Raw genomic sequence first — 26,186 nt, 5'->3', positions numbered from 1 at the left:
CTGATGCACTTTCAATATACTTACAGGTTCAAAATCATCTCACTGAAGCCCTTTTTCTTATCAGGAATCTTAATGGAATTACTTTCTATCATCTTACCTATTCAGTATTCAAACATTTGAATTCAACAGAGGCATGTTGAAATGTGCATTTGCAAATTGTTTCAAGACTTGCAAGAAGCAGCAACAAGCCCAGCCACTAAATGTGTACCTGCTGGATAAGAAAAAATGAAATGTGTGTCAGGCTGTCCTTTCCCCAAACCTGACAACATAAGTAGGAACCACAATAATATTTGCATGGTGATTACTTAAAGACTGTAGAAGCCAGAGTGTTCTGTATAGCAACATTTAAATTGTGATTGCTCTGGAATCTCAAATGGCAAAAAATATTAGGATTCTGGATCCAAAATATTTTTGTGAGTAAAGTCTCTTGTGCCTTGCATGCATTCCATTTCCTTATTTCTGTGTAAGAATCTACTTTACATATTCTGAATGTTTAAAACAAAGATGATTATTTCAAAAGTAGGTTATAGAGTGCTGAAGTTATTGTCATTTGCTGAGCAGAAGGATGGCATTACCTGAAAAGATGGGGGAAAATATACACAGGTAAGGACAAGTGAGCCAAAAAAGACACGAGTTATTTTTCATAATACAAAAATACCAGGAAAGGACTTTCTTCTGTAAACGCTCTTTCACTGAGAGTTTTATTCTTTTTGATGAAGACAGAGGTTTATTTTGGGTGTAGAGAAATTTTATCAAATGCTATTCATTGCCAAGTAAGTGCCAATTCTTATCTGCAGCAATGACTCCCACTGATGATGTAAAAAAACCAATACATTAAAAATGTACCTGCTTTAATTTGCTGTCATATAATCAATCAAAAGTTAAGTGCAAAATTGATGAGAATTTATTTATATAGTGGTATAGAACTTAAGCTATGCCAAAGTTACACAAACACTTCTCAGGAGTGATGTGAAAAAAAAAAAATTCCTTGACACTTACAATAGTAATTCTAAATGATAACTTACAATATTGTATTTAGGAATATGGTCTGAATGGAAAATAGAAACCCATGTCAGAAACTAATATAAACTTATTTTACTATTTTTTGTTTCTTTTTTAATTATCTTAAATGTTATACTATATATATAGTATATATATAGTATAATATAGATATATAGTGTGTATATATATAGTGTAACACACACACACATATATATAAAGGTTGTATAAAGGTTGTTTCTATATACCCCCATTATGTCCTTGCACTAGTTCTCTCCACAGTGTGGATCCTGTTATAAGATTAAAAAAAAAAAAGGTGTTGAGATCAAACAAGATCAGATTTTAAGGTGGTTCCCATGTAATGACTGCAAAAATTCCAGGACCAGTGCATCTCTCCAGACTTCTTCTCCCTCTCTCTCAATATAGTCCTTAGTGCAACAATTAACCTCTACACACATCTCCTGTTTAGCATATGAATTCCCCCACTGCTTTGGGGGGAAATGCTTGCACGCAGGTAAGCAGATGTTTAGAAAGCTCTTTTGAATCACAGTCAACTGGTAAAATGCTTCAAGAAAAACTTTGAATTGAAAAAGAAGCACATACAAGTCTTCTAAGAAAATCAGCATATACATGGAACAAGTATAATATATATATAGTCAGTTCCCAGTAGAATAAAGAGGCTTCTGCTCATGCTAGAGTATTATGATTTCTTCTCTTCATCCTTAAATATGCACTGTTTTCTCCAGCCAGATGAAAAGACTGAACAGAAATATAGCTGAGAAAACATCTAAAAATGACATCCATTTAGCTATGACAGATTTGGCAAATAAAGGATGGAGAAGAAATCTCATGTGGTCTACCTTATCTAAGCCCAGAAAGACAAGTTCATCTCCAATTTGTCACAGATAGCAAAAGTGCAAAAAGCCTTATAAATGAGCAATCAAAGAATCTTCAATAAATATTCCATAATCAGAAACAAACAAACAAAATCAAGTAAGTTTCTTATAATTCACGAGTAAGTGTAAAATCAGGTCAGGGTTAATTTCCAAGTATTGTTTATGATCTTGCTGCGGTTTTAGTAATGTATTCAAACTATAGCCTTAACTTTGCTAAAGCTAGCATTTTGGGGGTTTTAAAATTACAGTAGTAAACAAATATTATTACTGAAGTGTTGCTCAGTGCAATACAAGAGAAGGGAAAAGCAAGGAAGTTAAAGACTGGAAACTTTGCGTAGTACCATAGTACCCATAGTGCCCTAGCGAAGGCACTATCTAAATACTTTTGCCCAGCTTCAGGACTTGGAAGTTACAGAAACAATAGTAACTTGGATCGATATATTTACTTTTGTGAGATCTCAGGTTCATTGCTTGAACTCAGTGAAGAAGTGAAGTTATAGAAGGCTAAAGAATTGTGATACACATTAAATGGGCATGCTGTCCCCATGAAGAAACCAAAGGAGAGAAGCAAAGAAGCGTATTCATTTCTGTTCTGGATTCATGGTGTTAATAAACAAATGTATAGGTAGTTTATAGTATAGGCCACACCTGGAGTGTTGTGGCCAGTTCGGGGCTCTCCAATACAAGAGGGACATAGAACTACTGGAGCGAGTCCAGAGGAGGGCTACTAAGACGATTAGAAGACTGGAGCACCTGTTGTACAAAAACAGACTGAGAGAACTGGGCCTGATTAGCCCGGAAAAGAGAAGACTGCAGGGACACCTCATCAATGTGCATAAATATCTGAGGGGAGGGTGTCAAGAGGATGGAGCCAGTCTCTTTTCAGTTGTGGCCAGTGACAGAATGAGAGGCAATGGTCACAAACTGAAGCACAGGAAGTTCCAGCTGAATATGAGAGGGCACTTCTTTACCATGAGGGTGACAGAGCACTGGCACAGGCTGCCCAGAGAGGCTGTGGAGTCTCCTTCTCTGGAGACATTCAAACCCCACCTGGATGCCATCCTATGCAACATGCTCCAGGTGATCCTGCCTGAGCAGGGGGGTTGGACTAGATGATCTTCAGAGGTCCTTTCCAACCTTGGCCATTCTGTGATTCTGTTTTATTGTAGCAATAAGAATATAACTTAAGGTTCAAGTACTGAAATTTTGCAGACCATTTTTTTTGTCACATCTAATTTCTTCTCTAAGGTCTTTCAGGCCTTTATCTTCACTGTAGCTTTTTCTATGATCATTAGGCATGGTGTCTATCCTAAACAACAAAAAATCAAGTTACTGAGCAGGATCAGTATTGTGTTTGTTTGCATTTTAATGAATTTGAGATAAGAAATAAATACATGCATTCTTTTACAGAGGTTGAAATATACTGATATTTAGTATCAAAATAAAACATCTTAGAAAAAGTTAATGTAATCAGAAAGGATGAAACAGGTCATCCAATAATTCAGTGGGGTTTTATAATAATCATTCCTGTTTCAGTAGTCTTTTGGTTCCAAACTGAGTACCCAAAGTTTTTGTGTACTGGACATAGTTTCTGGTGTGTTTGATTTCCACTGAATGACAATGGGAAGAAGGATTGCAAGTCCAGAGGAGGGCCACAAAGATGATCAGGTGGCTGGAGAACCTCTCCTCTGAAGACAGGCTAAGAAAGTTGAGGTTGTTCAGCCTGGAGACAAGACAACTTGGGAGAACTTATAGCAGCTTTCCAGTGCCTAAAGGGGGCCTACAGGAAAGCTGAAGAAGGACTCTTTGTCAGGGAGTGCATGGATAGGACAACGAGTAACAGCTTTAAACTAAAATGGAATATTTAGGTTAGGTATTTGGAAGAAATTCTTTTCTATGAGGATGGTGAGGCACTGGGGGAGGTTGCCCAGAGACGCTGTGGATACCCCATCCCTGGAAGTGTTTAAGGCCAGGTTGGATGGGTCTTTGAGCAACCTGGTCTAGTGGGAGGTGTCCCTACCCATGGCAGGGGGGTTGGAATTAGATGGTCTTTAAGGTTCCTACCAACCCAAACCACTCTATTATTCTACAGATGTGAAAATGTCTGGAGAACCAACCTGACAAATAGACAGAACATGAATTGTGTCATTTCACATCTACTGGAACCTCATTTTGATGACCTATATGTTGAAATAAATTTGAAATAAAAAGGCAAAAATCCTTCCTAATTTAAGATTTTTTTTTCCAAAATCTATCCCTTTGGGGAGAAAAAAAAAAAGGTATTTTAATGAAGCTGTGTGTTCTGTTAAGGAAATATCTTGCCAGAAATCTTTTAAACATTTTTAGACATTCAATAAACATTCATTAAAAAATGAATCAAGTCTTAAAAAAAAAAAAGCAAAAAACCCTACAACAACAACACAACTATACTTGCTTGAAGTCAAGCATTTAAACGTTCATATTTCTAGAAATAAGTCATTTCAGTAAGAGAACCTTATTTGGGACAGTTGGACTCTTTCAGCATGGTGCAGTCAACATTTGCTGCCATTCACTCACTGCTTCTTCACAGACTCCCTTGTAGATCCTTCACTACAACAAAAAAATACAGGTGCTAACAATGAAAGTGAAGTCCATAGCTTTCCTGTTGTCCATTCTGGCATACACTGGTGTGCAGTATTGCAGCAAATCCTATTTGTTTGGAAAGAAATTTGATGGTGAAATCCCATCCTGGGCTGCAGTCTTGTACTGCAGCACACTTATTTGTCTGGATGGTGCAAGCACAGTCCCTCAGCTGCTAAGAACTGTGAGAGAATAAAGGCTGCTAAGCACAAGCACAGTCTTCAGAAAACTATACCACAAGCTAACAAGCCGGCACAAGCCTGACCCTTTTCTCTCCCTCCATCCTTTTCCCTCTCAGTTGAATTTCAAGCATCTGCCTGAAAGCTTGGAAGTACTAGACTTTCTTGGCAAACATATTGTAAATAATCTGGTCACCAAATCATTATAGCTGAAAGTTGAAAAATATTGCAGGGTGAGGTAAGACATCTGCCTTTGAAGAGTTTTTTCATCCCAAATGGTGTATGTTAAAGCAAGTCAATGGCATAGTCATACCAGCTTAAAATAAAGTTCTCGGGAAATTCAAGACAACTTTATTTATAGACATTCTTATATGCTTTACCTATAACAGCCATATAAACTATGTACTTGGGTTCCTTGTCATAGCTGTGAGTGCTACTAGATGTGTGTATTCTTCTAATCTCTGTAGCCTTGTCACGTCCTAGCTTACAGTTTTACTGTTTTATGACAGGAAAATTAATTCATTTTACACAAGTAACCTGTACCTCAGATTAACTGTTCCCCTAGTTTACTGGGGTGCATTTGATAAAGAGTTCTTAAATAACCTGTAACCACAGAGAATTGTCCCAAAATGAGAGACAGAAACCAAAAGCAAGGAGCAGGATAAATTCTTATGGCTGTGGGGGGAATACTGGTAGGCCATACAGACAAGTAGCAGGATGTTCAGCAGCGCAAGCTAGCTTTTTTCCTAGAAATCTCTATATGTTGTTACAGTTTACAATGTTGCCAAATTCATTTGTTTATGTAACCCTTAGGCTACAGGTATGTTAGGCACTTCTCAAAGAACTATGAACTATCCAAGGTTTTTATGGTATATTCTTTTATTACATCTAGTGGTCCACTGAAGTACAAACAATAATGATTAAAAGTGTTTTACTCTGTTGTTTTAGCATTAACTATATTTTTATGATGCTGTCAATGTTACCCAGTTTCTAAGACCAGTCCTTTTTGCCAGTAGTTAGCCATCAGAGGTGAGTGGTATTCAAAGAATAATTCCGCCCATCAGCTTTCCTGAGGGTAAATGTCTTGACAGGAAATACTGTGTATTTATCATCTGGGATACAAATAGTCCCATAAAGTTATTACGGTATTAGACTATTCGGGAAACTTTTCCCTATCACTTAAAATTTTTGAATTAAAGTGTTTCTTAAAGTATTTCATGTGATTAGGTACTTCTCAGCTAAGCTAAATTTACATCATATGAAGTAAACCATGTCTCAGGTTTTGTCACCTTTATTCATCTTATGCACCTGTGCCTGTTTCACTTATGCCTTCCCTGCCTGTGCAATGTATCAGGAAACAAGATAAAAGATACTGGCAGTAGCATGCAGAAGCTCAAGTGATAAAGATTTACCCACTCTAGCATAGTGACCTCCTACATTGAGCTATTGATTTCAGGGCAAATAACTGGACTTCAAAAACTTTTCATATGAATTTGCACTTTTTTTTTTTTTTTTTTAAGGGCAGAGACAGTGGAAGAGAAATTATATCGGGGGACAAAATAACTGTGTTTTGTTTACACTGGTATGTATTTTTTCCAGTGAAGCTAGCAAGTAGTTAACCATCACTGGTACTATTCATCATTATTCAGCACTTCATTCAATGCATTAAGTGACTGCTATACTCAGAGCTTTGAGATCTTGACAGATACCTCTTCTTGCTCACATTTAAGTTTTGAATACATTTTTTCATTCAATTTTTGGTTGATCACCTCACCTTTTCCCCTTGTGATTTCCACTTACTAGCTCTGCTCCTGACAGATTGGTTAGACTTGTTTTATTACAAAAGTTGAGGAATATGTTGAGGTCTATGGCAGAAATCTTCACTAAACCAGTGCTGCAGTAATTGAGTGGTAGCTAGTTACAGTTTAGTACTCCTCCATGTAGAAACAAGATATCTGAATAATGCGTTAAATCTTATCCAGCTCTAAACACTGGAGATCGTAAAAACGCATATACAGTGGCCTTCTATGATGGGGTTACAGCATTGTGTATAGAGGAAGAGCAATAGCCATCATCTAGCTGGGCTTTCACAAAGCATTTGACACTGTCCCCCATGATATTCTTGTCTCTATATTTGGAGAGACATGGATTTAATGGATGGACCACTCCACAGGGAATTTACTAGAGGGTCACACTAAGAGAGTTACAGCCAACATCGCAACATCCAGGTGGAGAACAGATTGGGCTGGAACCTAAATCTACCCTGTTTTAGTTTAAAACTATTACATCTTATCCTATCCCTACACTCCCTGACAAAGAGTCCCTCCCCAGCTTTCCTGTAGGTCCCCTTTCGGTACTGTAAGGCTGATATAAAGTCTCCCCAAAGCATTCTCTTCTCCAGGCGGAACAACCCCAACTTTCTCAGCATGTCTTTGTGGGAGAGGTGCTCCAGCCCTCTGATCATCCTTGTGGCCCTCATCTGGACTTGTAATAATAGTACTTCCATGTCCTTCTCATGCTGGGGGCCCCAGAGCTGAACACAGCACTCCATGTGGGGTCTCATGAGAGCAGAGCAGTGGGGGAGAATCACCTCCCTGGACCTGCTGGTCACACTTCTTTTCATGCAGCCCAGGATACAGGTGGCTTTCTGGGCTGCAAGTGCACATTGTCAATTCTCAAAAATTTACCAGTGCGAATCTCCAAGACATATTGGGCAAGACTTTTTTTTTCCTCCAGAAAAAGTTAGAAAAATGAGTGCAGTCTACCAATAAGTGAAAAATAAACCAAGTTAAAGTGTATGTTATTTACAGAATATCTAATTTTCTTTCAGTGCCTAAGTCATTGTTTAATCCCTCCCACTATAAGCAACCCAACCCCTTTCTTTAACTAAGATAAACTACAGATTTTTCTATGACTGAAAACACTAGAGAATATCTGCCATTATTATTACTCTTGCACATCAGCATCCACAAACAATGTCCTGTTACTGAAGATATACACTAAACTCACCTCATATAGTTAATAATTAAACAAGACACTTTTACTTTTTAGTAGTGTGGTAGGTTGTCACACATTTCAAAAGTTAATTAAAGCCCATAAGTACATCTTTCAAACAGCCTCCTTTCAAAAGTGATCTAAACATTGTTCCTTGCTGCTAAACCTGTGGGATTTTTGTACTGGCATGGCCGATGAGGTACATTATCAATCACACAAGGCTCTATTAATTTTATCACAACTCCAATGGCTGTTGACATTAAATGGCACAAATTTGGCCATTGTGGTCCCCGAGGTAGTGCATCTTCACATCCTTTGAAATGCTAATTATATTTCTGACCTTAAAAAAAAAGAAAAAAAAGTCATTTTTAATCCTCACCAAGTCCCCTTTCCCTACCTCCTGATATCAGAAACATTTTTACAGGGCCATTTCCCTGCCCACACTGCTTTGCTGGTGGGATTTTTCTTTTATTTTTCTTTTTATATTTCATATATATAAATATCCTTATAAGATTTCAATAGCTATTCTACAGGAAGGGTTGCTACACAGTAGTGCTGACATTAGCTTTCACTGAGATGAAGAGAAGAGACTACTTGATGATGAAGACATTTCAAGGACACCACTGGTATAGAGTAGCTTTCTCTCTGGGTCAGTCAGTGTTTCAGATTGCTTAATTACTGCAAATTCACGCAGGTAGCTGTGATGAACACATGGAAAGCCATTAGGAGGTCTCATCAATTGTTTAACTTCAGAAAGAAAAAAAAAGAGATTGCTATTGAAATAGTGAAAAGAATTCTACTCAAGCTTTTCACAGGATATCACTACCTGTCCATCATGGGAAACTGTCTAAAATAGTTTTTGTCATCCCTATGTCAATATTAGGCACATCATTATTCAACAAAATGTCTGTGTCATATCTCTTTCAAGGTCATCTGAATTACAACAGTCTTGTGTCTTTTTTTTTGCATAAAATAGAATATTTTTACTTTATTTGTTTGTATTTACTTGCAGTTCTCCTTACCATCTCTTCTGAAATATTAGTTCCTTCAATGTGGCTTTGCATTTAACTAGAAATTAAAGCACTTTTATCATTAAAAAAAGAAACATGCAGAATGCAGTACATTCTTTACTATTTAAGATGACAGGTGTTTATTGCACCCAAACATAGCTTCATGTTCATAAAAAGAAAGTGTGAATATATGAGATCTTTTCTGCCAAATTTTCGCTCTGCTTTTTACACTAGAATTCAATTGCAGTTAGGAATCTAAGGGCAGAATTCAGTCATTTCATATAAGAGCATTAGGTGATCAGCCTAAAGTGGGGGGGAGGGGGGAGGAAAGGAGTAGTAACGAAACAGAAAAATACGTATATGCTGAAGATCAGAAGTCTTGATTCATAGACTAGCTTTATAATAAACTTAATATCTGTATCCAGTTAGCAAGTCCCACTCAGTTTCCCTGACAAAGACAGTCTAACCTCCAGTTAGACTAAAGGACCTTAGTTAGGCCAACCCTGGGCTTTTGAGGTCGCACGAGGTACAATATGACAAGGACAATTTCACTTCTTTTCCTGAAGAGTCAGGAAATTACACAGGGAAAATAGAGTTTTTAAAAGATGCTCTGTTTCCAAAGACAAGAAGTCATATCTAAGATATTTTCTACCCTATGTTTTTGGGGTGGTTAGGTTATATGACCATGATCCTGTCTTTTGGGCTTATGTACTTGGATTCTCAATTGAGAGTCATGCAACTAGTTGAGTAGTGTGAAAGTATTCCTGAAAGAGTCCACAGTAACTATAGTAATCATCACAAAACTTAAACTCTGGCCATACTGTTAATCAGGACATCATTCAAAATGGATACACTTTCATTAAGTCATCTTTTACTAAAAACTGCTGCATCAAGTTTGTGATGATCATATTACTTCCATTATAAGCAGTGTGCTGATGCACTGAGTTTGAAATTATGATCTCTGAGTAGGGAACACACCATACATATATACACACATACACATATGTATAGATATTTTAATCCAAAGACATATCCCACCATTTAAATATGTATCAACATTGATTTTAAGGATTTAATAGAAAGCTGTATTTGCCAAAACTTAAAGGGTTCCATTTTGGAGCACACATCAAGGTTCTCCCTACAGAGAGAGGAAGAGAAAAAAAGTTCAGCCAGTATTTTCCAATATTTCAGCAGATAGATAACAGAAGCACATTCATACAGCAAGTAAAGCATTAGGATGATGTTCAGGAGACTTGACTTCCAGTCCTGTGGTGGCATTACTCTGCTGAGATACATTTGAGCCAAGTGTTTACTTGTCTTCACTGCCCTCATCTGAGTGAAGTATCATGAATTTATTATACAAAGTGATCAGATCTCTTGGAAGGTGAAAAAACTAGTAGGAACAGTAATTACTATTCCATACATGCATCCTTGTGAACTGTAGCATATTTGGTTCTTAAACTCTTACTTAAAAGGATCTGTTTCACAAATGTGCAAACATTATTACATTGCTCTGATTGTTATAATACAATGGAGGGGAAAAAAAAAGCCCCTGACAGTAAACAGAGTCCAATATGGAACTACAGCAAAAATAAATAGATAAATAAATATTCAATGATAATTGCATAGCAAGAGTTAAAAGGCACGCTTTTTTCTTCCAGGAAATTATGTTGTGTTTCTTTTAAGCATGTAGGAACCTGAGGATGTCAATAGCTTAACAAGGTTTCTCCTATATTCTATTTACAAAGAATTATTGAGACTAGATATGACAATATCATTATGAGCCAATTGACAAGCCTGATAGCACACACTAAACTTACGGTATCTTTGTAACTGACCACATTCATTTGTATTTCAACACTTCTATAAACTCATTTCCAGGTAATATTCTATAACATTTCACTTGAAATGAAAATATTAATTCAACATATTCTACAGATGCATTAAACTCTTTACAATTCCCTTTGTAAGGTATAATTTTGCTGGTGAAACACTAAATAATCTTGGTTTATTTATTTCTTTTTCCAAGAATTCCAACACTGATTAGTCCATACTAAATACTAATTGCTTGCCAAATTTCATTGATTTGATTTTAAACCAACAGCTGAATTATACAAAGGAAAACAACCAGTCAGAACAGATAAACTTCTGTTATTCATACACTCATATAATTTTAAAGAAGCAGCAAAACAACAAAAACAATTTATTTTTCCTTTAAATTGTCAACTTCTAGCCCCAAGCACATTTTTTATTACTAGTGCACAATACTATAAAAATAGAGCTTTATAAATGAAAACATTGACAGACCCTTAGCAATAGTGGCACTACAGGGAATAGCTATAAACAACATTTTTATTCCTCAAGCATACCTTACCCTTGAAAGTTTACACTAATTACCTGTAGTTTTGTTAATGTTTTAAGCTGCCCTTCATCTCTCCCATCCAGACACACCACTCAGCTTCCTCAACAGATATATTCAACAGCTTCTGTTCACACCTGACATCAATTTCCTTTGATGTTCACAGCCTAAATGAGAATGCTACAGAAAGCTGTATTTGTGAAGTATACAGGATGCCTTTAAAATGATGGCAGGTATTTTCCTCATTAAAGCAGCCATAACAGATAGTTAGATATGATGCTGTCCCTCACCTTCCTGCTAATTAATGACTATGATTGCAACCCAAATAAGATCAGGCAATTAAATGTGATAACATTTCAGAAGCGAAGAAAATGTACAACAATCTTGGAATAGCTTCCTGTAGATAAATAAAGTTGATCTTAACAAAATTAACATATAAATGTACTATTTTATCAAAAAATTGCACAAATGAAAGAATGTAATAATTTTACTTTTAATTGAAACATGCGCTACTGTGAGGATTGAAAGTATAAGCAAGTCCTATATCTGTTTTATTGTTTATGTTAGGAATAGAGTAGTTCAAATTCTTCAAAGCAAGGAAAATTTGTGAAAAGATGCCTTTCCTACTAAAATATAATAGGGGAAGATTTCTGCATCAACACTGGGAACCTCCCTCTGAGCTCAGTATTCTGTAGCTTGTTGTCCCCTAGCAGTACTAACCACCTGCACGGTTTCTGTTGCAGTGTCTGTCACAGCCATGGCCAGACACTCTGATTTTATGAGTATACTATAATATTTAGCAGAGACATAGTTAATGTTTGAGTTTGCCACCATGAGACTTCAGAAATAATGCTTATGATATTGATGAGGAAAATTGTGGTTCTTGGAGCTACTTATTCCCAACAGACTGAGGCAGACAACACAGCATCAATCCATATTTCCTCCACTCCAGAGTATTTCTGTACCCACATGGGGGCTAGTGATTAATTGATTTATTTTGAAAGCTCAGGTGTTCCAGTCCTTTTAGTGGTAGATTTACAATACAGTTATCAATTTGGTACCTATCTGCTGGTTTTAGTAAATTAAGGAGCCCTAACAACAATAGGCAGATGGAAAGGATGAATGGTCCGATTTTTATTTTTATTTTTATTTTTATTTTTATTTTTATTTTTATTTATATTTATATTTATTTTTATTTTTATTTTTATTTTTATTTTTATTTTTATTTTTATTTTTATTTTTATTTTTTTTTATTTTTATTTTTATTTTTAAAATTTCCCTTTATGAATGCCAAGTGCTGGACAAAATGTGGGCATTTCTGTGCCTTCCTCTTTTTAACTTCTCTGGATACCCAGGGATCAGATAATATATAAAATAGTAAGAAAATCCCCAGTGGAGAGAATAAGTTTTAGAGGTATACTGCAGTAAACAAGATATGCTCTTTAAGCATCTTGGGGCAAGCACTGAAATTGCCACAAACTAATTTTGTTCTTCTCTGGCTTTTGGGTTTTGAGAAATGGGAATCAACAATATCCATCATCTCCTCTTTAAAAGGTTCTTCCTCCTGCTATACTTGATCTCCAGTAATGAACATTTCAGGTGCAGTGATTGCCATCTGCATCATAGCTACTGTTCCTGATCACTCACAGGATTGTCCTCAATACAACCATGACAATTGAGCCAGTGGATGGAGCTGGGATTGTTTGGTCTGGAAAAGAGGAGGCTCAGGGGCAACCTTATCGCACTCTACAGGTACCTTAAAGGAGGCTGTAGCGAGGTGGGGGTTGGTCTATTCTCCCACGTGCCTGGTGACAAGACGAGGGGGAATGGGCTAAAGTTGCGCCAGGGGAGGTTTAGGTTGGATGTTAGGAAGAACTTCTTTACTGAAAGGGCTGTTAGGCATTGGAATAGGCTGCCCAGGGAAGTGGCTGAGTCACCATCCCTGGAGGTCTTTGAAAGACGTTTAGATGTAGAGCTTAGTGATATGGTTTAGTGAAGGACTTGTTAGTGTTAGGTCAGAGGTTGGACTAGGTGATCTTGGAGGTCTCTTCCAACCTAGATGATTCTGTGATTCTGCGATATGCTCTGTCAGTGAAATATGTCTCTGAGAAGAGCAAACTGTAACAGATGACTCCAAACAAAAGACTTATACATATATATATTCAGCAAATACATTCATATATGTATATTCAGCAAAATTACTTGCTCACTGGAATACCAATGAGCAGTACTTGATATTGTAGCATCATAAGGAAAGGTGATGCCCCAGGACACCCCGAACAAGACCAACAAATACATCTGTCCATATCTTCAGACCTTTGATGAGTACTGGCCAAGGCTTAGCAGAGAGATATGCAAGCCAGAAAATAATTTTCATAGAATCATAGAATATCCTGAGTTGGAGGGGACCCACAAGAATCATTGAGTCCAACTCCTGGCTCACACAGGACCACCCAAAAATTGACCATATGTCTGAGAGAATTGTCCAAACACTTCTTGAAATCCATCAGGCTTGCTGCCGTGACGCTGCCCTGGGGAGCCTGTGCCAGTGCCCGACCACCTTCTGGGTGCAGGACCTTTCCCTAACACCCAGCCTGACCCTCCCCTGTCCCAGCTCCATGCTTGGGTCCTATCACTGTCCCCAGAGAGCAGAGCTCAGTGCCTGCCCCTCCACTCCCCTCATGAGGAAGCTGCAGGTCACCATGAGGTCTTCCCTCAGTCTCCTCTTCTCCAGGCTGAACAAACCAAGTGACCTCAGCTGCTCCTCGTATGTCTTGATCTTCTTCATAGCCCTCCTTTGGACACTCTCTAATAGTTTTATGTCTTTTTTAAATTGAGGCACCCAAAACTGCACGCAGTACTCAAGATGAGGCCACACCAGTGCAGAGCAGAGCAGCACAATTACTTCCCTCAACTTCTTGTGTGCATCAAACACAGCATTGCTGGATGCACCCCAGAATACCATTGGCCCTTTTGATTGCCAGGGCAAACTGTTGACTCATATTCAACTTGCCATCAAACAGAACCACAAGATCCCTTTCTGCAGGGCTGCTCTCCAGCCTCTTGTCCCCCAGTCTGTACAAACAGCCGGGGTTGCCTCTTCCCATGTGCAGAATCTGGCACTTGCTCTTGTTAAATTTCATATTGTTGGTTAATATTCAGCCCTCCAATTTATAAAGATCTCTCTGTAAGGCCTCTGTACCACTGTTGGAGTCAACAGTTCCTCCCAATTTAGTCTTATCCACAAACTTAATATAGCTTCAAGTCCTATATTCAAGTCATTTATGAAAACACTGAAGAGAACTGAGCCTAAAATGGAGCCCTGCAGAACTCCACTAGTGACTGGCCACCAGCCTGGCATAACCCCATTTTCTATACTTCTGTTCTTTCTGAAATTTATACTTCTTTAAGATTCAAGGTAAATATGTAAATGAAACAGGTAAATTAAAAGCACTTTCCTCTTCTGAATGGATTTGTGTGGGGCCAGACAGAATAGTGGAGCCAACATGAAGTATCTAGAGCTGTGTAAAAGTTGCTGGATATTTTGAAGAGAGAGAAAAGGGATGATCTCTACGAAGTAGTGTTCTTTGTTGTGACTGTAGCACTGAAGCCTTTGGTCTACATCTTTGTTCCAGTTCTCCATTAAACCTGAAGGTCAGGATCAAGGGGTTAATGCAGGATTTTCATGAAATATTAATTTGCTTCTAACTTCACATAAAGTAGTTTAACGTTCTGTGTACAATTTGGCTTAAGCAGTGGCTGGGGACATGTTTATATGCAATTAAATGGAAAAGCAGTTTTCCTACCCTCTCTGACCTCCAAAGTGAAGAAAACTGTAACTGTGCAGCATATTTTTTCACTTACACATTGATGATCAAAGGTAAGAATGTTTTTGTCAACCAAATATATATTACTTTGTCAAACTCATGTTTTTCTTTTTCCCTTTTCAAAAGCAAAACTTATTAAAATTTTGTTAGCACATAGTTTAGTTTTATTTAATTATTTACTTCCTCTCCTCTTGTTCTGACAGTAATAAAAAGTAAGTATGAAAAAGATTGGACCAAATGACAAGAGAATGGACTTTCTATGAGCAGTTTTAGGGTGTAAATCAGAAGTGACAACATAAGTCAAAGCTGTGTTGCCATAAGATTCATAAATATGACCCAGTGATGAAAGAATTTGCAAAGTAATACAGAGTTGTCCAGAAAGAGTCCATGGGAACTTTACAAATCCTTTTTCAAATCCTCAGTCATCCTAAATCTAAAAGAATAAGCTCAAAAATAAAATTGTCAAAATAAAAGATGCATGATTCTTAAGCTGTTTTGTAGGGACTGTAATATGGTTAACTTTTTTTTTTTTTTTTTTTTTTTTTAATACACATTTGAGAATGAAAACTAGGAGATGTGCATTTTTTTCTGCTCCTTCCTGGACAATATAGACCTATGCCTTTCTCTTTGTTTATGCATCTAAAATTGTCATCCTGCTTCCATAATATTATTTTGAAAGCATTGCAAACTTTTCTTCCAGATCTTGAAATCTTCTGTCCTCAGACAGAGAAGATCGAGGTATGAGACCGCTGCTCTGAGCCTTTTATCTCCCCTTCTGGGGTAATGAACATTTTCTCGTGTCATCACTAATGAAGACCAATTTAAAGATTTCTCTCTCTCACCTTACCACTAACTTTTCTCTCTCTCTTTTTTTTTTTTTCTTTGTGTGTGTGTGTCAAAGGACTTTTGGTGGAGTGTCCGACCTCTCCATGCTTTCCAAAAGACACCAGCAACTACTATCCTTCAAAAGAATTTGCATTCAAACACTTTTGCAGGTTTCCCCATTCCATCCCTAAGCCACAGGAAAAAAAAAATAATACAAAGCAAAACAACAACCCCCACCCTCAGCTCTTAACAGTATATTGCCACCAAAATAATCTGTTTTGCATATAAGAATTTCAAAACAAAGACAAATGGTGAATATACCATTAAATTGTGCATATTTATTATGCCAATCAACATACTTTCATCATTACCCTGCATTCCTTTTGCTCATTAGTCATGACCACTTCTTGGCTCCAATACTGTGTAAACTCTTGGGGAAAATGCATAGGTTAGTAGCAAACAGCAGAACTGACAAGGCTTCAGGTGCTATTGGTTATTAATTTTTTAACCCCTCAAAGTGTCAACTGTGTTTGATTTACTTTAAAGATTATTGCAGAACTTGTAAAAACAAAGCAAAACAAAACAAAACACAACAAAATGGTTATTGTCCATGGTAAATCTATCATTAGTAAAGCTTAGGACAAAAATAGCAGTATAAAAACAGATATCTGCATATAACAGTTTTGGCTGGGTTGTGAGAAAGGAAGAGTACTATATCCACTTAGTATGACAGTAGAGTTTCCAATATGTATTTGAAATTCAAACCGAAGCATTTAAAGATTTAACATAGCAACAGAAACTTTCTTGTTTCTGGCATAAATGTGGTAATAGCATCAGAAAAAAATAAAAACTGTTCTTCCCTTGAAAAAAATATATTCTACAACAGTTGTCTGGTATACTGGTATACTTCATTATGTTTGGGATGTTTTAGTACTTATTTTTGAGGGGTACAGTTAGTACTGATGGGCCTTTGAATTCATTTTAATTCTGATCTTATTTATTTCAAAGAGCAACTTGGAGAAACAATGAAGTCAGTGAAAATCCACTTCTCTAAAATTTGTGGTAGTTCGTAGTCAAACCCAAGAAGAGTAATGCCTGATCACTAGAATTTAATCAAAGAGCATCAACATTTTTTTCTCTGATTTGAGTCAGTTGCTTCTGAGACTTTTTTTGAAGTCTCCAAAATAAATTTTGGCAACAAAGACCAACAAGATTTAACCATTTGCTACCCTTCTGAAAAATTCTTTCTATTAATCCTGAGCAACTGACGAATTTGTTATAGACAGGATACTCTCATCAGCCTGGATATACAAAATAAGGGCTAAATTAATCAGAGACATGACCCTCATGAATTCACCATACATAAACAAGTTATTCAGGTCTAGTTCTTTTGTAAGGAAATGTAGCTGAATTCATATTCTTTCCTGGTCCGTAAATTTAATGTCATCTCTCTAAGATTTTTCAGTTTATTGTTACTAAACACAGACAATGTCTCTGATGGTTTTATACCAATAAATCAAATTGTTTTCTACCTACAAAAGGAAAACTGTTACTGGCTACCCAGTATTGATCTCTTATATTCGAAACATCTGAAGTTCAACAACATAGCTGATCAAAAACAAGCCCAAAACCTTGGTGGGAAATTATCATCTAATTTTGAAGTTTCTAATTTAATGCAAAGTTAGTTTTGCAGTTGTTAGTTGCAGTTGCATATTTTTGCTATTTCTCTTTTAAATTCTGTTATTTCACAGGCAGATCATAAGTGAACTGGATGAAAATGAGATATGTAAAGTTTTGGTTCTGGTAAGCATCCAAAACGTATGGAGTTTGGCCAAAGCATTACTTTAAAATCAAATGGTCCTCAACCTATACTGGCCCTGGGACAAGAATAGTGAGTAACTCATGTGCTTTGAGCAGTATTCTGCTTCTGACTCTAGGCCGGCCTCAGCTTTAACTGTATAATTGCTTTTAGCTGCATATAATGATTTTGTGGACAGCCTGTATTCCCCAAGCCACTACTTTAAAGGACTTACAAGCTAGCATTTAAACATGACTGAGTTATAGTCATGCCAGCCAAATCAGAAACACAGCAAGAATAGTCTCTTGTAATGTGTCAGTTTTCCATTGTAGAGATTTATCTATTCTACTAAAGAGCCAGACAGGCATGAAAAATAGCAAACTTGAGAAAGTTAATCAAAGTATTTTAAATCCTCAGAAGAAGTTTCAGTCAACAGCAGTGTGAATTAAGGTTTAGGTTACAGCTTATTATATTCATCTTGACCTTAACCATAAAAAGATTGGTGGTGGCCCATACTAAGATGTGTTTATACCTCTTCTGGAGCTGAATGCATATACACAGGGAATTATTAGATCTTCCCTGAAAGCTAGAGCTAGTGTAAGCACACTAAGCTTATCCCAGGAAAGGTCATGTAGTTGGCTCTTCTTGTCCTGTTAAAAGTTTGTATAATTTAAAGACAGAACCACAAAATTCTCTAACATAATCAAGTATCAAAACAGTCGTTTTGAAAGACTGCATACTTTTTCATTTCAATTGGGCTAAGAGATACATAGCTGAAAGTTTTCCCTAAAAGAGTTCTCGTTAGCACTGCAGCAAACTGATATTTATTCAGACCTCTTTGTTTTCTATATCATCACTAGCAGGCTAAACAGAATGACATAACTAATGCCTAATTTAGACATACATACCCATGCACTTTAATATTCAGAAATCAGTTATCTTTAGTATTTTTTTTTCTTTAATGAGACTTGAAATACAGTTCCCCTAATATATTCATATATTCTTCTTCTGGACACAACAAACTTTTCTTTCCTGAGCATTTTTTTGTTTGTTTGTTTGCTTGTTTTATTAATTCCCCTCTGTTTGGGGGATAAATGTAGAAATGAATACTATGATAAACACTGCATAAATGGTCTTCTGTACTACCATGTTTTCATAATTTTGGATAGTTGAGCTTGCACTGCTGGATAGACTTTGCCACAAGACTGCTCAAGAAATACACATTGCAGTTTCTCCTCTTAGATGCTCGTCCTTGTTCTGTCATATTAGCAACAGGCTTTTTTGCCCACCACAGAAATCCTGTTCATGTCCCATCATATGACCAGGTTCTTCTGTCACCTCAGCACAAAGAAAGGGTTCTCTGCAAATCATCAAATATGTCCTTGTCACATGAACTGCAATACAGCCCAAAATGTTTTAGGGTGTCTGTTTTTCATTTCTGTGATGGGTCCACATCCTCTCCCTGTCCTTTTCTCCAGAAGAGAAAGCATCATGGAGAAGAGACACTTTCCAATTCAGGTGACTACAGGTGGGTTGGATTAACCTATCTGGGGGCTCAGATTGGCCTCTGGCCATGTGAGGTACCATATGTGAAATCAATTTATTTCCTGTTAGTTTTCTTTGGGGGATGAAAATGATTATCTAATCTTCCTAAACCTAACTCACCCTAACTTATTTTTGGGTGCCGTTTACACAGTTTTGACCAACCAGCTCTTGAGCTTGATCCTGGAAGGCCTTTACCGGGCTCTTCTAATAATTCACTAAGAGCTCTCAGCCTAAACTATATTTTGAAAACAATCTCTCAGTCTTATGAACTGGTTCTGTCAGCATACCTCAAAGTAATACGGAAAGAAATGCTTTATGATTATTTTTATTTTAGAAAGGAAGAGACAGAGGCACAAAAATGAGCAAAGGCATAGCAATTGTTAACCATCATTGTAGCTGAAGAGCTAGAAGGAGAACCTGGGTAATCACTCTGTTCCACCCCCTCCCACCACCAGGGTTGAAGATTTTTTAAAGACTAATAATAAAGTAAGACACACAAAATCCCCTCTACGGATATTTATTGTCTTGAATATCATAGCTATATCTTTATTTTTATTTTTTAACCTGTCAAAGACCACCATCACTATGTCTAGTGCCACAAAGAGTTTTAGAAAATGGAGATGAGGCTGGGAGCTGATTATCTGATTAATTTTGCTGAGCACATATCTAGCATGGAAAAGTATTCTATGCTTCAAGCAGTGTAGTACAAATGTCCCAATTAGATGCATGACTGATTTTGATTTGGCTCATTATTTATGCAGAACACTGGCTACTGGCTTATTGTCTTATTAAGTCCTGCAGTATGACCCTTAATAGTGAATGTGACTAATACTAGGATAACTATTTCATTTCTCTTAAGGTTGCATATTATTATTATTATTATTACTATTATTGTTAATAGTAATTGTTAATAATAATAATAATCTGTTACTTCATTTTCACCCTTGATAGTGCCAGAGATCTGAGACAGAATAAATATAATTGCAAAATCTTGAAAACGCATGTATGTGAGCAATAGGAACAATTTTACCTAACAATAAAGTTGTATGTTAGACCTAGAAGTCTAAGCAAGCTATCCTTATAGTTAGTGTTGGGAAACAGGCACTTCCCAGAAGTTATTCAACTCTTTTGAAAATAGAATTGAAGACACATCAGATAGCTCATTCTCTGGAAGCATTTACTTCATTTCATTAATAATAGAATATGCAAGAGTAACTAGCCCAGTTTGGGATGATCAAATTTTGTTCACTTTCATTCAAAATTTTAAAATCTGTCCTAAGAGACTCCAGGCAACTTGAAGCTCATATATTTCAGGAAAATCCTTTAAAGCAAAGTTTTTGACTGCTTCCATGAACTAGTACAGAAAGGGCATCACTAGAAGAAAACGCTTTAAAGATCTTTTAAGTGAAACTAAAAATCTACTGAAAACAATGTTCTTTACTGCACTACTTGCATTTTTTCTTTGGATAATCACTTTCACTGGGTTACAGTTTCTTTGTTGGTACAGGATCATGAAAGTTTTTGAAGATCAGTGCAAATCTTTGAAACCTCTGCATGGTAATGCACAAACATATTCTTGCTAATTCCTGCATGCCAGTCTCACAAATGTCCAGCACCAAACATATAGCACTAATAGTCACAGGACATGCAAGAAGACAAAATTATTTCAAGGAAGCTTCTTCACTGAAACACTGAAAACAAGGGATTTTTTTAAAGGTATTAAATGGGTAATTAACTCCCTGCTTCATTAAGAACACATAGAGTTAGCCACCTGAATTACTGGAAATTTAAAAGCTAGTGCTAGAGCAGAAGAAAACCTCAAGATAAAGTCTGATACAGTTAACGGGACTATGGAGCAACCAGATGGAGTTCAGAACCCTTTTCAATCTCATTTTCCTAATACAGTAATAAATGAACTAACTATTGAGAATATTTTTGGAAACAACTTATTTTAAATTAGCATGGAAGAAAAGTCTATGAGGGCAATCTTTTAGTGTTTTCAGCTGTGGTATTAAGACCACAAATTCAACTTCAGCTAGCACAGCTCCAAATTTTTCATACAAACCTTTTACAACTCACCCTTTTTGACCAACCTAAGCAGCACACATTATTCAGTAAATTGATCTGGTGTGCGATTTCAAATAATGAACACATTTTAGAAAGTTATGAGCTGCTGACATGCAGTTCATGAATGTAGAAGCATGATCTAGACACAATGGATTTTATCCCTTTTAGGTACTAGTTCAGTTCAATATTATGGAATCACTAATAAAAAGGAAGAAATATTTCTCCATTAAGAGGCACAGACAACATTTATCTCCCATTACATTCAGTGAATAGTGTGTTCACTTGAGTCTTATAAGTATTTAGACATATAGTTCCGAGAAATATTTTGAAATACTAAAAATTCATCAAAATTAGGGAAATCCATAATTATAAATGTGTTATAAGAACTTACGCAGCAGAGCTAATAAATGTTAGACTCCACATCTAAAGTTTTGGGCTCAAGCTTTTATTAGGTGAAAGCTTTCACTAGATTTTCCCTAGTGTGGAGTGTACTGTTGTACGCTCTAGCATGGCCTTCTTTGTGTCTAATAAAGATTGATCTTGAAATTCAGTCTCCTTCTCATTGAGGGCACAAACAAAGGGAATTCACTGCTACCCAGCTGTCAAATGTAGTTAAAATTGGCCAGCATATAGAAAAAGTATTGAGACAGATGCATACATACTCAGAAAGGCTTAAAAGATACTGGTAAGTCTTTCTTCCCCAGGAGTCAGGTTAAAGGTGGAAATCTAGTCCAAAGAATTCATCTAAAAAATAAAATTGAACTGGTGCCCCTGCTTTGAAATAGATTGCATGGGGTTTATGTGGCAAGATTTTGGTAGCAGGGGACTGCAAGGGTGGCCTCTGTGAGCAGAGTCCAGAAGCTGCCCCATGTTAGATAAGGGCTAGTTTCAGCTGGCTCCAAAGGGACCTGCTGCTGTCCAGAGCCAAGCCAATAAGCAATGTTGTTTGCACCTCTGTGAGAGCAGATTTAATAAAAGGAACAAAAAACTGCTGCACAAGAGCAGCTGGGAGAGTGAGGAGTGAGAACCAGCCCTGCAGATCCCAAGGTCAGAGCAGAGGGAGGGCAGGAGGTGCTCCAGGCAGGCAGCAGAAGTTCCCCTGAGGCCTGTGCAGAGGCCCCTGGTGGAGCAGGCTGTCCCCTTGCAGCCCACGGGTCCCACACGGAGCAGATCTCCACGCTGCAGCCCGTGGAGGAGCCCCCGGTGGAGCAGGTGGATGTGGCCTGGAGGAGGCTGCGGCCCATGGAGAGCCCCCGCAGGAGCAGGCCCCGGGCCGGAGCTGCAGCCCGTGGAGAGGAGCCCACGCAGGAGCAGGGGGTCTGGGGGGAGCTGCCGCCCGTGGGGGACCCGTGCTGGAGCAGTTTGCTCCTGGGGGATGGACCCCGTGGTACGGAGCCCTGTGGGAGCAGTTCTTGAAGAGCTGCTGCCTGTGGGCAGCCCCCGCAGGCTCAGTTCGGGAAGGACGGCATCCCGTGGGAGGGACCCCGCGTGGAGCAGGGGCAGGGAGGGACCCTGGAGTGGCGGAGATGAGGTGGTAGGGACTGACCACAGCCCCTGTTTCACATTCCCCTGCACCACTCGGGGAAGGGGGTTGGGGGCAGGGGTGTGTAGAAGGAGGTGAACTGGGGAGGGGAAGGTGTTTTTAGTTTTCTTTTAATTTCTTGCTGCTGTACCTTGTTAGTAATTGGTAATAACTTATATTAATCTCCCATGTTTGACATTACTATAATTGTTGAGTGATCTCCATGTTCTTACCTTAACCCTTGAGCCCTTTCCATCATATTTTCTCCCCTTTTTCCTTTTGAGGAGGGGGAGTGAGGGAGAGGTTGTGGTGGAGCTCAGCTGCCCAGCTGATACGTGGATAAAAAAATAACAAACCTCCAGATCTCTGGAGCTACTGTTTCTTTATACTTTGTGGGGGGAAACTGGTACTCACAAAAAGCAACAACAACCTAGCTTTTATTTACAGTACATCAGACATCTCAAGTTAAGGAAAGATCTTTAAATACATTTTGTTCCGCATCTTTCATTTTCTCATCAGCATCCCTAGTGTAAAATATCTTCTCAGAATTGAACTAAGATGAATGTTCCTCTTTTTAGGAACAGTTTTAAAGGAGAAGGTTCTTTATTTTTTATTTTTTAAATGCTAATGGCTCAGAGTTTCATACAGTACATGGGTTTTGACCTTCTTGTCTTCATTCTTTGTTCGTAACAAATAGAGAAAGATGTGTCATAAACAACTTCTCTCCAGGAATTCAGAAATATAAAGAACTGTTCTTCTATTTCATCAGAGGTTCCTTCTGGAATGCTTTGTCTGTCGCATAGACCATCCACAGCTGAAGGATCTAGACTGTGTTCATTCTTCCTCCGAGAGAAACCACTAACAAGACTAGGGAAAAATGCCTTCAAATTAAATCTGCTTTATATATGATTTTTTTTTTTCTGGAAGAATTTTTTTGTTGTTGTTTTTGTTTTTAATGTCATTATCAAATAAGAATTCCAGGAAGTCTCCTTCATATCATTAGGTACAAAATTATTAAGATAACTATTTGAAAGCCCTCATTAGGGAAAAGGAGATTTAACACAAATCCAATAAACTTCAGTGAGACCTCTGGTGCTCCTCACTTTCATTATCTGTGCTGTAGATATCAGACAAGTAAACTTACTCCAGCTTCTCTAATGACTGCTAACAGTACTGTGACATTTCTTTTTGTATCCTCACACAGAGGAACAATGAACAATGGTATGTTAAATATAAAGAAGGTTGAAAATAAAGATTTCTTCAAAAAATTTCCTGACACAATTAGAGATTTTTCAGTAAGTCTAGCTTCCCACTTGCTTTCTCTAATTCTTTTGGAACTTAACAACAAACATCTAAGAGGGAATTGCCTGACTCCAGTAGAAAAGCTAACTGTTCTGTTATTTTTACCCCTAAGTAACATCAATTTATTAGGAAAAAAAAAGTAAAGAAAAAGGAAAACAAGAAAAGAAAAAGAAACAGAAACAGAAAAGGAAACAGAAAAAGAAAAAGCGACAGAAAAAGCAAAAGAAAAAGAAAAAAGAAGAAAAAAAAGAAAAAAAGAAGAAACCAGCACCCCAAAACAGAGATATAAATAAAGGAACTATTTTAAGTCAGAATTTCTGTCAAGGTGTTGAGGAATTTTCATGTAGTCAGAGTTCCAACTAACCCTTAGTGGCTTCTGCACGGAGCAGTCTTCTCACTATTTTCTCTGTTTTTTTTTTTTTCTAAAGAAATGCAACGAAACACAGCCATGGCACCTCAAAGAAATGTAACTTTTAATAAAAGAGGAATACGCATTTGATTTGACAACATATATATATATATATTTAGGAAAACAGGAAAAAGATAGTGAAGAAAACTAAGTAATAATAAATACAGTGTACCATGACCTCTCTCACCCCAAAAAAACAGTCTTAACAGGAATTTTTCTACTGGCACACTAATGGTGTATCAGTTATGACCGTTGCTTGAGACAGAATACTGAGCTAGGTAAGACCTTTGGCCTGACCCAATACAGTTATTCTTCTGAGCAAGTCACAATGGAAAAATTCAAAACCTAAAACAATAAAAACAAACAAACAACAACAACAACAAAAAGATCTGAAGTGAAGACAAAAACAAACAGCTTGCAGATTTACTGCAACCTTGCTATCAAGATTATATACATATAAAAAATATAGTACTCAGTGGATGATAGTTGCTTCTTGCAGGAAGGAAAAATCATTAACAAATATGAATCAGAATGAAAATTTTTTAAAATCACATTTTTCTGTGTGGTGGTTTTGCGTAGGTGGGCAGCTGAGCTCCACCACAACTGCTCTCTCACTCCCCCTCCTCAAAAGGAAAGGGGGAGAAAATACGATGCAAAGGGCTCAAGGGTTGAGATAAGGATGGGGAGATCACTCAACAATTGTCATGACGGGCAAAACAGATTGAGAGTAGGGAGATAGTAAGATTTATTGCCTATTACTAACAGGCTAGAGAAGTGAGAAACAAAGAAAAGAAACCAAAAACTCCTTCCCCCCATCTGCCCTCTTCAACCTGCTACCCCCGGGTGGCGCAGAGGAATGGGGGAATGGAGTTTGCAGTCACTCTATAGCACTTCGTCTCCGCCGCTCCTTCACGGTCACTCTCCATGGGCTGCAGCTCCGGCCCGGGGCCTGCTCCTGCGGGGGCTCTCCGTGGGCCGCAGCCTCCTCCAGGCCACATCCACCTGCTCCACCGGGGGCTCCTCCACGGGCTGCAGCGTGGAGATCTGCTCCGTGTGGGACCCATGGGCTGCAGGGGGACAGCCTGCTCCACCAGGGGCCTCTCCGCAGGCCGCAGGGGAGCTGCTGCTGCATGCCTGGAGCACCTCCTGCCCTCCCTCTGCTCTGACCTTGGGATCTGCAGAGCTGGTTCTCACTCCTCACTCTCCCAGCTGCTGTTGTGCAGCTTTTTTTTTTTTTTTTTTTTTTTTTTTAAGTTTGCTCTCACAAGGATGCAAATAACATTGCTTATTGGCTTGGCTCTAGCCAGAAAATTGGGGGCCTTATCTAACATGGGGCAGCTTCTGGATTCTTCTCACAGAAACTACCCGTATGGCCCGCCTGCTACCAAAATCTTGCCTCGTAAACCCAGTACATTCTGAAAGACACTACATACACGCTTTAACTTTTACAGGTTCTAATTCTCCCTCCCTGGCATTGTCCAAAGCCAGGTTGAATAGCACTTTGGGCAATCTGGTGTAGTGGAAGGTGTCCCTGCCCATGGCAGTGGGGTTGGAACTAGATGGTTTTTAAGGTCACTACAAACCCAAATCATTCTATGATTCTATATTCTAATTAATTCCACTTTCTCCTTGTATGCAGCAAAAAGTTACAACTTTCTAACTGAGTATAGCTTTTATTTATTTTATTTTTTTTCCGTCTATAAAAATAGCACTTTTCATTAACAAATCATTTTGACAGAAAATTCATAACAGTTCTAATAGGCATTTGTATGTGACTATATGCATCCTACCCAACACAGACACCCATCCTCAAACAGAATAGAAAATCTTGTCAG

General features: G+C 37.8%; 1 long non-coding RNA gene across 1 annotated transcript; it reads right to left on the bottom strand.

The window, feature by feature from the left end:
• Nucleotides 1–8,079: 8,079 nt before the first annotated feature.
• On the bottom strand, nucleotides 8,080–12,214 carry LOC310885598. Its single transcript, XR_014574861.1, has 3 exons — nucleotides 11,095–12,214; nucleotides 9,736–9,835; nucleotides 8,080–8,385 (listed from the first exon to the last, which is right to left on the bottom strand). It is a non-coding gene; the product is annotated as an uncharacterized lncRNA (long non-coding RNA).
• Between the last annotated feature and the right edge of the window lie 13,972 nt (nucleotides 12,215–26,186).

This window comes from Anser anser, assembly GCF_964211835.1.
Source record: "Anser anser genome assembly, chromosome: 1".
Taxonomy (NCBI): domain Eukaryota; kingdom Metazoa; phylum Chordata; class Aves; order Anseriformes; family Anatidae; genus Anser; species Anser anser.
The sequence above is the reverse complement of the archived record's forward strand: the minus strand, read 5'-3'. Positions and strand labels throughout refer to the sequence as shown.